This window comes from Schistocerca nitens, chromosome 5, assembly GCF_023898315.1.
Source record: "Schistocerca nitens isolate TAMUIC-IGC-003100 chromosome 5, iqSchNite1.1, whole genome shotgun sequence".
Lineage (NCBI taxonomy): Eukaryota > Metazoa > Arthropoda > Insecta > Orthoptera > Acrididae > Schistocerca > Schistocerca nitens.
Window position 1 is genome coordinate 102396117 of NC_064618.1, and position 12501 is coordinate 102408617.

Below are 12501 nucleotides of genomic sequence, written 5' to 3' on the forward strand. Positions count from 1 at the left end.
GGATCGGTCGGTTGGTCAGTCGCGCACTGAGTCACGAGATGACTTGTTCGCCCAGAGCGACCGCGCATGTGAGGTCCCCACGTGAGTCCAGTGGGCCGCGACGGATAGAAAGGGGTAGTGGCTCCGCGTCTGACACGAGAGCAACAGAAGTGAAACCATGACATCTGGCTGGCCGGGGCGAGCTGCGACGCCGTGAGACGGGAGATCGGCGCGCCTTCCTGCGTTCGTTGAAGCGGCTGGCAGCGGACGGTTCGGGAGAGCGTTGGGGGGTGCTGCGCCAGGTCTTCGCCAGAAATCGCAGTTTATTAGAAGTTGAAGGTATGTCGTTTCATTTACTTGTTAAATTCTACTTGTTTTCTTGGTGAGTTAACCAGCCGCTTTTTTTGGGGTCGTCCCACCATTCTTCTCCGTTTGCCCACCTGCGGAAAGGTGGTTATTTGTGAATTGTCTGGTCCTTTTTTCCCTTGTGGAGTTGGGGAGGTTCAAATTGCTCTGAGCACTAAGGGACTTAACATCTGAGGTCATCAGTCCCCTAGAACTTAGAACTACTTAAACCTAACTAACCTATGGACATCACACACAACCATGCCCGAGGCAGGATTCAAACCTGCGACCGTAGCAGTCGCGCGGTTCCAGACTGAAGCGCCCAGAACCGCTCGGCCACCGCGGCCGGTGGTTGGGGAGGGTTAGAGCAATCTGCGGTTCAGGTTGTTTAGTAATCCCCCTGTCAATCTGCCATATGTTAATAGCTGCCTCTGTCATGTTTGTCGAATTCGGAGTTAACGAATTTATAGAATTAAGGTGTAAAGGCCGAATTCTTGAAACATGTTTTTATCTTACCTATCATCTTGAGAGGCGGTATATGTGTAATGTAAAGCATGTTGTACATTTTATGATAGTCTGAATTTGATGGGTTTTATTTAAATAGTCATTTTTATGAGGTTGCCACCCTTCCACCGTAAGAGTCCTTTTAAAAACAAATAGCACTTTCGGTGGCAAATAATTTCTTAGTGTGAGTGTTTGCACCATTTCTATCCCTCTTATGGGGTGCACAGTTAATGTGTTTGTGTGAGTTTTTAAAATTTTTAGTTTAAAGTAATCTGGTGTGTTGCAGATTTGCACCAGTGTAGTCTTTCAGAGGTTGTTGTGAGAGGTCGTGACTACGGCCGTGTTGAAAGGGAATGGCAAGCTTCTCAGCCCGAAGGCTCATACTGTCAATATTGTTCTTTCAGCCTAAATAAAATTGTAACTTGATATTTCGAGGGTGTTTTTCTGCTTATAAATTTTAAATCTGTTTTTAAAAGGCGTTTATGAATAAAATTCCCATTTGTTAAAGGTAGTTTCATTTTCATCAGTTACTCCCTGGCAACTGCTTCCATGCTCACATAGTGTGATTAAATGTGTTAATGTTCTTGATGAATCGCTAGTACATAAAGTAAATTCTTTAAGAAAAGATTTTGAAAGTAGATTCACGTTTCAATAGTCGGCACTGTGGCACCATATCAAGCGCTTTCCGGAAACCTAGGTGAGGTGTCAGGTCAGAGGGGTGTTCTGAACACAATTTCGACACAAAGCAGCTCAATAGGCTGTGGAGTGGAAGGAGTAGGCTAGCAATAGAACAGTGCATCACCACTGACTAGACAATCATTTATTGAACACATAAGTCAGGTATTACCCAAAAGGAACAATCAGTACAAATTACAAATAATATTCCTTTCCCTTAAGTCACTCAAACATTTAAACAGGCAAATAGCAATCATTTAACTGAAATCCTTTTAAGAAGGCAAGACTAGAAAATTTGAATGATGAGTTAAAATCATATTTAAATAGGCTCTGACCGAGCACATATTTTAAAACGAAATACTTCCTTTAAGGAACCAGCGATCAAAATTACATAATCCTCAACAACCTTATTACATCCAAGACATTTAAGATTAAACAGTAACGTGTAACATCAGAGAGCTGCAGTCCCAAGTTTTAAGCCGCACGTTTCAGATGGACTGCACTGCAACGGTACAATACAAGACCCTCAGAGGATCTCCCCACACAGGAAGTTATTGCAGCAATCGACAAATATCAACATCATTCCATGTACAGACCTAAAACAAACTAAAAGCTCTCTTAAGTTTGGTATAGTTAATTCCCTTTCAACATAACATACATCACAAGTCTAGCCCTAGGACGTCACCGACACCCCGCAATTTCGCACGCGAAAAACTACAGCGATGCACTCATCACGTATCCTTACACAATCCAAGAACAGAGAGCCGGCTCCCCAATAGCGAAACATTTACCCACGCGCAGCGCGCGGGTTTGCGGAATGCTGATCTCGCCCTTAAGCTCAACACCAGTTCAAATAGTAGTCAGCCTACAATCTTGAACCACCCTACACATTCCTTCACTTACTGCACAGAAAGCCAATGTGATAGGGAAACAGACCAGCATATGACAAAAGCTTAAGCAATTTCCTTACTAGACAACCCTTATGAATAGTAGCAGTAATCATATTTTTAAAATGTGAGCACACCCACAATCAAAAGACAAACAACGCCAATCATAAGGACAGTAGCACATAAGCAAGTAGCAATGGTAACTTCTGCTTAGATTGGCTACAAATCAGCACGTGATTTAACACACCAGAGAACAGTCTTTACAACATAACCATCTGTACAATAGCAAATTACTGACTCGTGTACTCCCCCACGATTTAGATTCGCAAAACCATAGACAAACGTGGAGAACGTATCACTTAGACCAACATAATGGTGCTCCCTCAGTTACCCCAAATAACTGACTCGCTTAGTTGCACAGCAAAGAACCAGACCTAATGAAACCAACCACAGTTTTCGCCTCTAAATTGTCACAGTACAAGTGAGACTCAATCACAAATGTAATTTTACATCATTTCCTGTATAGTCAATACAAGCGCCTGATTTTCACCCGTTTATAACGGCAGGCAGCAACATCGTACGGAAAAGAACGCAGACACAAGCTCTTACCAATTCTCTTCTCCGAAAGTAGCCACCGCAACTCTCGGGAACCACTAGGACATCCGATGCAAAAATCGTTACTCCTTCACACAAATTACAGGATGCCAACTCGTATATTTCCATGCGATAGATCCGGTCCCACACTCGCTGCGTCAACCCGACAACCGTCTTCCAAGACGTCCCGGAGCACACGCCCACAGGACCTCGCCTCGTTACTCCTCGCGTTGGACCCAGAGGGCGCTGCTTACCGCCCTGACCGTGGCAGGAAAGATAAACCACCAGAGTGGCACTATCGATATGAGCCGCCACGGCTCACTAGGAATACAGAATCTGGCTGTTACCCTCCGTCAGCGATTTGTAGGATATCGGATGAGAAGAGGGCGAGCTGAGCTTCGCACGAACGATACTTTTTAAATCCGTGCTGTTTGTATAGAGATAAGGCTTTAACGCTGTTGGTTAGTCATACCTGGAGTGACGCCGGGGCGGACCGCCCGGCGCCGGCGTGCATTATTTCCGTGCGGGGGCGGAGGACGTGGGCTTTCGCAATGCGGCGGGCGGCCTCTTGCCTTTGGCTCGGCGCTGCCTGTGTGGGACGTGCCTTATCTGGCGGCCTTTGCCGCTCCGCGCCTCACGTCGCTCTCTGAGACCTGCTCCCGCCGCCTCCAGCCAGATAGCTCCCCCCCACCTCGTACCGTCCTCCTCATCTCCACAAATGAGGCGCCTCGCCCGGGGACTCTGGCGGGATTTTAAACCCGGCTCCTCCTGCTCATTACATTACCGGCCGGCCTGCCTGCAAAGTCTGGCAGGCTCCGTCGCAGTTCTCCCTGTCGCCCTCGGAAGGGCCCTCAATACATTCTCCTTATTCCCTTCCCCGCCTTCTAAGAAAACGTCGGCAAAAAAGCACAGCTCATTTAAGAACTTAGATCCTCTCATCGAGACGGTCTCGTTATGACGAAAACAGATGCGCAGCGATATTCATAAGGGGCAGTCAAATGGCAACGGGACAGATGGAAAAAAAAAAATGAGGAAGTGCGTCTGATACTAGCACTCTGACGGTTCCACACAAACTTAATGACGTTGATAGACAGTAAATCGCGCCCGAGGATACACAACCTCAACGACTTTCGCTTATCGACATCGGTACTGGCAAAGTATTAGCCCGGGATTCGCCAAGACCTTCGAGAACATTTGAAGTTTAAAGCTGGACAACAAACGACAAAATAATTTTTTTCACTGTGACATAATCAAAAATTCACAATATCCAGATTTATTTTTCCTTTACTTGTACTATGAGACCTAGATTCTTCTCAAACTTCATGATTCTAGGTCAACGGGAAGTTCAAAAAATGGTTCTGAGCACTATGGGACTCAACTGCTGTGGTCATAAGTCCCCTAGAACTTAGAACTACTTAAACCTAACTAACCTAAGGACAGAACACAACACCCAGCCATCACGAGGCAGAGAAAATCCCTGACCCTGCCGGGAATCGAACCCGGGAACCCGGGCGTGGGAAGCGAGAACGCTACCGCACGACCACGAGATGCGGGCAACGGGAAGTAGCCTATAGCTTTTACTGAGTGACTTTGTAAGTGACAAGATTTGTTACATAAATGGTCGTATCTTTCGATCGCAGCCGCTTAGGAGCTTACGTTTATTAGCCGCCAAGGAGCCATCGATCTAGAGACACCAATTTCAGCTTAATAACTCCACCCGTTACTGAGAAAAAGGGGTCTCAACAGACGGGCTGACAGACAGTCGGAGAACAAGTGGCAAATATATATATATATATTCGTGTGATGTAACTACAAATTCACAATTTTTGGACTTTTTTTTTACTATCAAAGCGTGTAACATAAATGGCCGTATCTCTTGAGTGCATTCACATAGGACCTTATGTTTATTACACTGTCAAGGGGCCGTAGAGTTTAGTAAGTGATATAAATTTCAGGTAGCTACGTCTACTCGTTTATGAGAAAAAAGAGTTTTTAACATTTGGACAGAGAGGTAGAGAAATTGAAACGTCTCTGCGGAGTCGTTTTATAGACGCTTGTTTTACTGGATTCTGTGCATCCTATTCTGTCCACCGCCTGATTGAAGTTTAATTATTAACCCTCCCAGAAAGACTGAGCAATTACACTAAGGCTTATTAAGTGATATAATGTTTGATTTTTTTTTTTTTTTTTTTTTTTGTTCCATAGGAAATCATGACCTGTAGTTATTACGTCTTTCCCTTCACCCTACCCAATGTGTACGTAAATGTGACTGAATGAGTGTTTTTACGAGTGGTTCCCGGTTTCTTCTGTGGGGGACGCTGAGTTGGTTGTCGTCTGCTATGAGCAGTTGATGTTTGCTTCTCGTTTGGAGGGTAGCACAGGATGACCAACTTAGGATCCCAGTACCTGGACAGAGAGGTTTACCCATTTTAGTCTGAGATTGATTTGTCTGTCAGGTTGATGGCGGAAGCCTACTCCTCTGGTAGCTTCCGCTGCAACGGTAGTTAGGCGAAGCTCGGTGGAGAAAGGACACTCTGCAGCTAGCAGTTGGTGAGTACAGTTCGTAGCTTTTAGAGAGGGTTTCTGCCTTGCCGAGTTAATTTTATTTCGTATGGCAAAATCATTCTGCTATTGCACCATTAAAATTTCTTATATTTGTGTCTGGTTTAATGTCTAATTTCTGAACACGTGCTGCAGTTCAGTTGTTCGTAAGCGGCAGGCGCGGATTCCATGTCGTATATCTACTATACAAACCTTGCGAATCGGATAAACCTCTTTCCAAGCTAGTGCATGAGCATAATGGTGATACGTATCTCTCTGAACTACTTCTGTTGTGGGTATGTAGATGGATGATTGAATTATTGTGTTCAAATTCCCTTTTGTGTGTTTTTCCTTTTTTAATTGCGCTATTCTGCCATTTTTGGCGAATTATTTAGTTAAATTTATCATTCTGGCACCAGTCATGTGTATTCATAGGATGTGCATCAAATTCAGTAATGAAATAAATGTACAACGGGAAACATAAACTCTGCATCCTTTATCTTTCTCATTGATTCCAGTTTTCAAATTAATTTTCTATTCCCTGATTTTTTTAAGTTAATCTGCTTGCTTGTGATGAACAAAAATGGGAGGAAAAATCGATTTAATTAAACAAGCTCATTGATATACGACATACAATGCTGTTCATCTTGTTAGCGTCTTTAAAAAAATTGCATTCTAATAATTAAATTCTTAATTTAATTCAACTGATAATTTCCAGTTCGCTCTTTTCTTAATTGTTAGGAAGGACTTCGGTTGGTGGCTACCTTGTCATTTTTAAATTTATCATTGTCCTTGTGCGGTGGCTCAATCAGAAATTGAGCACAAGGGTTACATCTCCATTATTCTTGGTAGGCCTACGTAACGTGTGTCGAGCCTTGGCTAGGATCCGTTTACAGTTATACATAAATACTTTACAAAACAGACAGAGAAACAGACAGGCAAACGGGCAACAAAGTGATCGTATAAAGGTTCCGTTTCTTTACTGAAATATGGAAACCTAAAAAGAAAATAAACCATTTTTTAGAAGTATCCGCGCCAAATTTTATTACATTTATCTCATTGTGAGACGAGACGGTCAATGCCTTCACGGAAAAGTCACTGCACCGTGGCGTGCACCTCTTCGTGCGAAGCAAGTCGGCGGCCACGAATTCTAGAAATCGCATACGGAGAGATCGGGGCTGTAACGATAATATGTAAAGGTTTTCCAGCGAAACTTCTGCAGCATAGTGGAAACAACCTTGGCAACACATGGGTGGGCATTATCCTGCAACAGATTGATGCCGTCCGGCAACCTGCTGCTCTTTGAGCTTGTGGAACTAGGTGTCATAGTAAACACACTTGGCGGAAATTCAAGCGCGCCATCAATTCCAAACGACCAGGAAAGTTGACGGTATCATTCTGCTGCAGGATAAAGGCCGGTTCCCACTAGGGCTGCAGCGCTCAAAACCGCGCGTCAGCGGCGTAGTTGCCATGGAAACGGCGTAAGCGGCACGCCGCGGCGGGCTCTGCGTCGCGGTTTGACCATGTCGAACCGTTTCCGCTGCCGCGTGCCGCGCTCCAGGTGCGCGCCGCCAATCACAGAACGCGCTGAGCGTGACGTCAGGTACGGAATCCCGGGCCACACGAACTTTCGCCGAACCGCTGGCGCGGACGCGGCGGCAACCATGAAATACTTATCATCCGATTCCAAAGAAACTATTCGGTAGAAAAATTTGATTCTTGGGCATGTTACAGCCTTATATCTTCTCTCGATAAAGGACCGAATTTCTTTTCGTTATTCGTCGTGGTTACTTGCTGTATCGCATTTACGTAAACCTTTACACAAAATTTGAATGAGTGTGCAGAGGTAAAAACGCATTGCGTGGACTTTGCGTACAGTTCATTTTAGGTAATACATTACTGCGTATGAAATTTAGTCAACATACCGAAATTGTTTTTAAAGATGAGAGCAGAAAGATAGCTATCACCGTTCTCGAGTTATTGAATGATATGTCGGCGGACGGGCTGTGCGGTGACCGCGCGCGGGTCGCTCGCGACGCGACCGGTACTTCGTCCTGCTCGTCGTAAACCATGTGGTTGTATCAACTGCAAATTTCGTAAACGGTTCAAGAAATCGAAACGTGTTTTTTTGCAAACGATAACTTGTAAAAAGTCATGTATTTCGTCACATGATAAATATCCTAAATCTATCTACCGAGATATGAAAGAAACTACAGTTTTTCGGAAGGGATAGATGAATTTTTTAAAACGGCATTTAATAGCATGTGGATTCAGAAGTTAAACCGAGACTAATTTACTGGTATGTCATAAGATGTAATTTTCTAAGTATCTACAGCTGTTGATTATTTCCTTTGGAAGTAACAAACGTTTTTTTCTTTACCCAGTGTACTTCATTGGTTCAAGACGTGTTTCGCCTTTTACTTTAAGGCATCTTTGGTGGAATCTAGAATGATTCAGTTTTGTTTTGATATGTGATACTTGCAGATTATAAAACAGTTCACATCTCTTTTTACGTGAATAACTTATTACTTACAGTGAATCGAGTTTTTGGGTGACATCTGTGTTTCCCCTCACCTGGTCACATGCTGGAGATTGAACTAAAACTTAGATTATGGAACATAAGCACATTTTCATGTTCTTTCTTTTCTTCTGTCACTAGCTGTAGACATTTTACCGAAAACACTGATTTGAAGTCGTACCTACAGTGTGTTCACCTCATGTCCCTTCCTGTTTGGTTTGTTTATGTACATGTTGCCAACCTAAAGAATTATATGCTGAAAACTAATGTTTGTTTATGTCTGTTCTCCTTATATCTGTATGTGTGTGTGGCTAGCCAGTGATAGTTATAGAAAGTTGAAAGTGAATGCAGTAGTTGTCAGACAGTGGTTGAAAGATTTGGTGTTCAGCTGATTTCAGTTTTGGTTTAAATGTTTTGTGGAGGAGTGCATGGAAGAGTAAATTCACTGCTTTCATTAATAGATAAAATAGTAGAATAGCATTTCAACAGATGATTATTATCAGAATACTATCACCCAACCCCCTTGTCCTCACTCTTTGACGCCTCATAATATGTCCTGTCAACTTACCCCTCTTGTAGTCAAAGTTGTGTCATAATTTCCTCTTCCTCCTCTATTTAATTCCGTACCTCTTCTTTAGTTACACGATCCTCATATCTAATCTTCAGCATTCTTATTGACCACCACGTTTTGAAAGCGTCCATTGTCTTCTTGACAGAACTGTTCATCGCCCACGTTTCACTTACATACAAGGCTGCACTCCACACAAATGCCGCACTCCACACACATACCTTTGTAAAATAGTACCCAGTCATTAGAATTAATATTCGATGTGAACAAATTTTCTTTTTCAGAACGCTTTTGTTGCTATTCACAGTCTTCATTTTATATCCTCTATACTTCTGCCTTCTCAATTACTGCTTCCCTTTCAAGTCATTGCAGTCTTAGAAATGCAGTTTGGTTTCTGTACAAGTTGTAGATAATCTTGTGGCCCTGTGTTTGATCGATGACATCTCCAGAGTTTCAAAGAATGTTTTTATTAAGATTGTCAAAACCTTTCTCTAAACATGCAAATGCTATAAACACAGTTTCGCAGTTCATCAGTGTGTCTACTTAGCTAAGTGGTAGGATCAGTATTGCCTTGCGTGTTCAGACATCTCACAGGAATCTAATATTGTGCTTATGTTAGTTTGTACAACCCCTCCCCCCCTCCTCTCTACATATTCCTTCCACTTTCTAGCCTTCTCTCATTTGCTTAGTTCTGGCTTTGCCAAATTTCCTGACAGTTGCTTCTCCTTTGAGCAAAGTTTTCTTTGTTCTTTCTCATTTTCATTCCCCTATGTTTTCCAAGAGCAAAATTGCGTTGCAATTTTGGACTTTCTGTCAACGTCATGTTTAGACATTTCTATTTCCCATGGCCTACTTTATTTGCTGCATTTCTATATTTTTCCCTCGTGTCAAATATAATATATCACGTTTTATCTAACGAATTCTACTGTACCTTCTTCCCGTTCACATACTCTGCTGCATTCACCACTTCTTCTCTCAAAGATATCCATTCGTATTCTAGCGGATTCCTTCCTCTGTTTCTGTCAGTCGTTGCATTACGGTAACTTTAAGGTTATCGAAAAACTGTGGTTCTTGACTTATTCAAGTTCCATTTCCGTAATTTGCTACCGTTTACTCTCTCTTTAGTTGTAAACCGCAGCTCGTAACCAATAAATTATTGTAGGTTTGCGTCTGCACCAGGAAATATCTTATAATTTAAAATCTGGTTTCGAAAACTTTGTTCCAAGTATGTATTATTCTTTCATGATTCTTAAGCAAGGTGCTGGCGGTGATTACATTATGCTCTGTGCGAAATTCTATCAGGTGGCTTCCACTTTCATCCCTTCCCCCAAGCCTTCGTGTTCTTACTGTTTTCCTGTACATGCTACCGTATCACATTTTAAACTTTTGTCTCGCTTAACCATCTGAATAATCTCTTTTATCGTACATTATTTCAATGTGTTAGGAGATAGTGAACAATCATGAACGGTAGTCATGAAATCTGTTTATGGTGAAATGAGAAAACATGAATAATGAAATATGTGAAACAGTACATTGTACAGAAAATGAAAAATTGGTATGTCTTCACCCAACTTAGTCTTCCCTTCATGTAGGTGTAAAATATAGTTAATCAAACGCACCGGGCGTTTCAGTGGGTCCCGCCCCGTACCTCAGTGGCTGTCCATCATTGGCTACCGCTAGCGTCTGCCGCTTCCAGATGGGAACGCCAATTACGCGAGCCGCCGCGTCAAAGCGGAAAACGCTTGCCGCTGCCGTTGCCGCACGACGCGCTGCCGCGCTCTAGTGGGAACCGGCCTTAAGGCTCGCCCACACGTTGCATGTACGCTGGAATGCCCTTTCCACATCCTCAGTAAACTCCCGATCTCCGACAATGCGATTTCCACATTTCTGGAGCTCTGAAGAACGACATTCATGTATTTGCCTCGGACGAAGAGGTGTGTACGCCTGGGTATAATCAAGAGTCCGCAGCCAGCCGCAAAAATTTTTCCATGAAGGCATTCACCATCTTGTCTCATGGTCGGATAAATGTAATAACACTTCCGGCGATTTCTTTTTGAAACAATAAACAATTCACTTGATTTTTCATTTGCCTCGTTTTCATTTGACAGCCCATTATGTAAATAGTACTGGCCACATTTTCAGCATAACAAGGCTATGAAACAGGAGGATCTCCTCCGAATCGGCGAGAAAACGAACTTAAGGAAGATACTGACAAGAAGTAGGGACAGGATAATATGGCATGTGTTAAGACATCAGGGAATGACTTCCATGGTACTAGACGGAATTGCAGAGGTTAAAAACTGTAATAAAGACAGAGATTGGAGAACATCCAGCAAATAACTGAGAACGTAGGTCTCAAATACTGTTCTGAGACGAAAAATTTGTGACAGGAGAGGAACTCCTGGCGGGCCGCATCAAGCCAGTCAGAAGACTGATGACTGAAAAGGAAGTACACCAGAATCGACACACACAATGAAAAGCCATCAGCACCAGTGTGTTTGCTATCTTTCAGTAGAAGTTCTCCGTATCGAGGCCACTCTGTTCGCTATCAAATTAAAAATCTTTCAGTTCCCTTGTAAAGATCAATCCCCAACAATTACTGTAACTCTGTGTTTCTCTGATTTTTCTGGCCTATGATATGAAGGAATAATTCTCAGGTGGGCGCACCAATCACAGTGCCTGCCACGTACAATATTTCGACAGCAGAACAAGTTGTCCTCATCAGGTCCATTATTAGAATGAGATGAGTAGGCTGTAGCGGCTACTAGTAATACCTGCGGGTGCTGTGTTGAGTTTCTGACAGTTGTGCCGAGTGACTAATACGAACAGTATATCGTGGCAGTCGGCCGCGACCGCAAACAAACAAGAACAGTCCGAGGGGAGAGGAGCAGTGCGGGGAAAGAAGCCCCGCCTCCCTCTGGCAGGGCTGCCATCCTACTGCACGTTCTGTGCTTCCACTAAAGCAGAACTTGCATAACGCTCATAGGAATCGCTGATTTCATTTGTTGTGGCCAGAGTTGCATTCGAATCCCTTCATGCAACAGGATTAGTCTCTAATAAAAAATAAAACATAATAAAAAATAAAACATAATAAAAAGACCCAATCCACAACACTAAGCAAACTGGAGTAGACAAAGCATTTGGTAGTGGCTATAGCGCAATTGTATGTTGCCGTTACCAGTGGTAGTTCAGGCCCGACATCTACCGGTACCTTACGCACGCTTAGTTCAAAGCGCTCCCCACCTAAAACTGTCGGGACGAAGTGTTCACATAATACATTGCGGAGGTCGGATGTGTTGAAATTCCAAGTAGTTCTTTATTTTTACTTTCGTTATCTTTGGTGTTTCTCTTTTGCAATTCGCAACCAACCTGTCACATTCCAGTCATTCGTAGACTTCGTCCAAAGATGGGAAAACCAGCCTGAAGCTTGTCAGAATAAATTATCGTGAAAAAGCTTCTCGTCGCAGTATCTTCAATTTAGCCCGCCCGGATAGCCGTGCGGTCTAACGCACATCTTTCTGGATTGGGAAGGAGCGCCTGGTCCCCGGCACGAATCACCCCGGCAGACTTGTGTCGAGGTCCGGTGCGCTGGTCAGTCTGTAGATGGTTTTTAGGCTGTTTTCCGTCTGCCTCGGCGAATGTGGGCTGGTTCCCCTTATTCCGCCTCAACTACACTATGTCGGCGATTGCTGCGCAAAGAAGTTCTCCACGTACGTGTACACCACCATTACTCTACCACGGGAACATAGGGGTTACACTCGTCTGGTGTGAGACGTTCTCTGGGGGGCGGGGAGGGGGGGGGGGGCTCCGGGGGCCGAACTGCACAATAACCCTGAAAGAGTAGTTCGGTGTGGGGAGGCGGAGGGGTGAAGTGGACTGCGGTAGTCGTC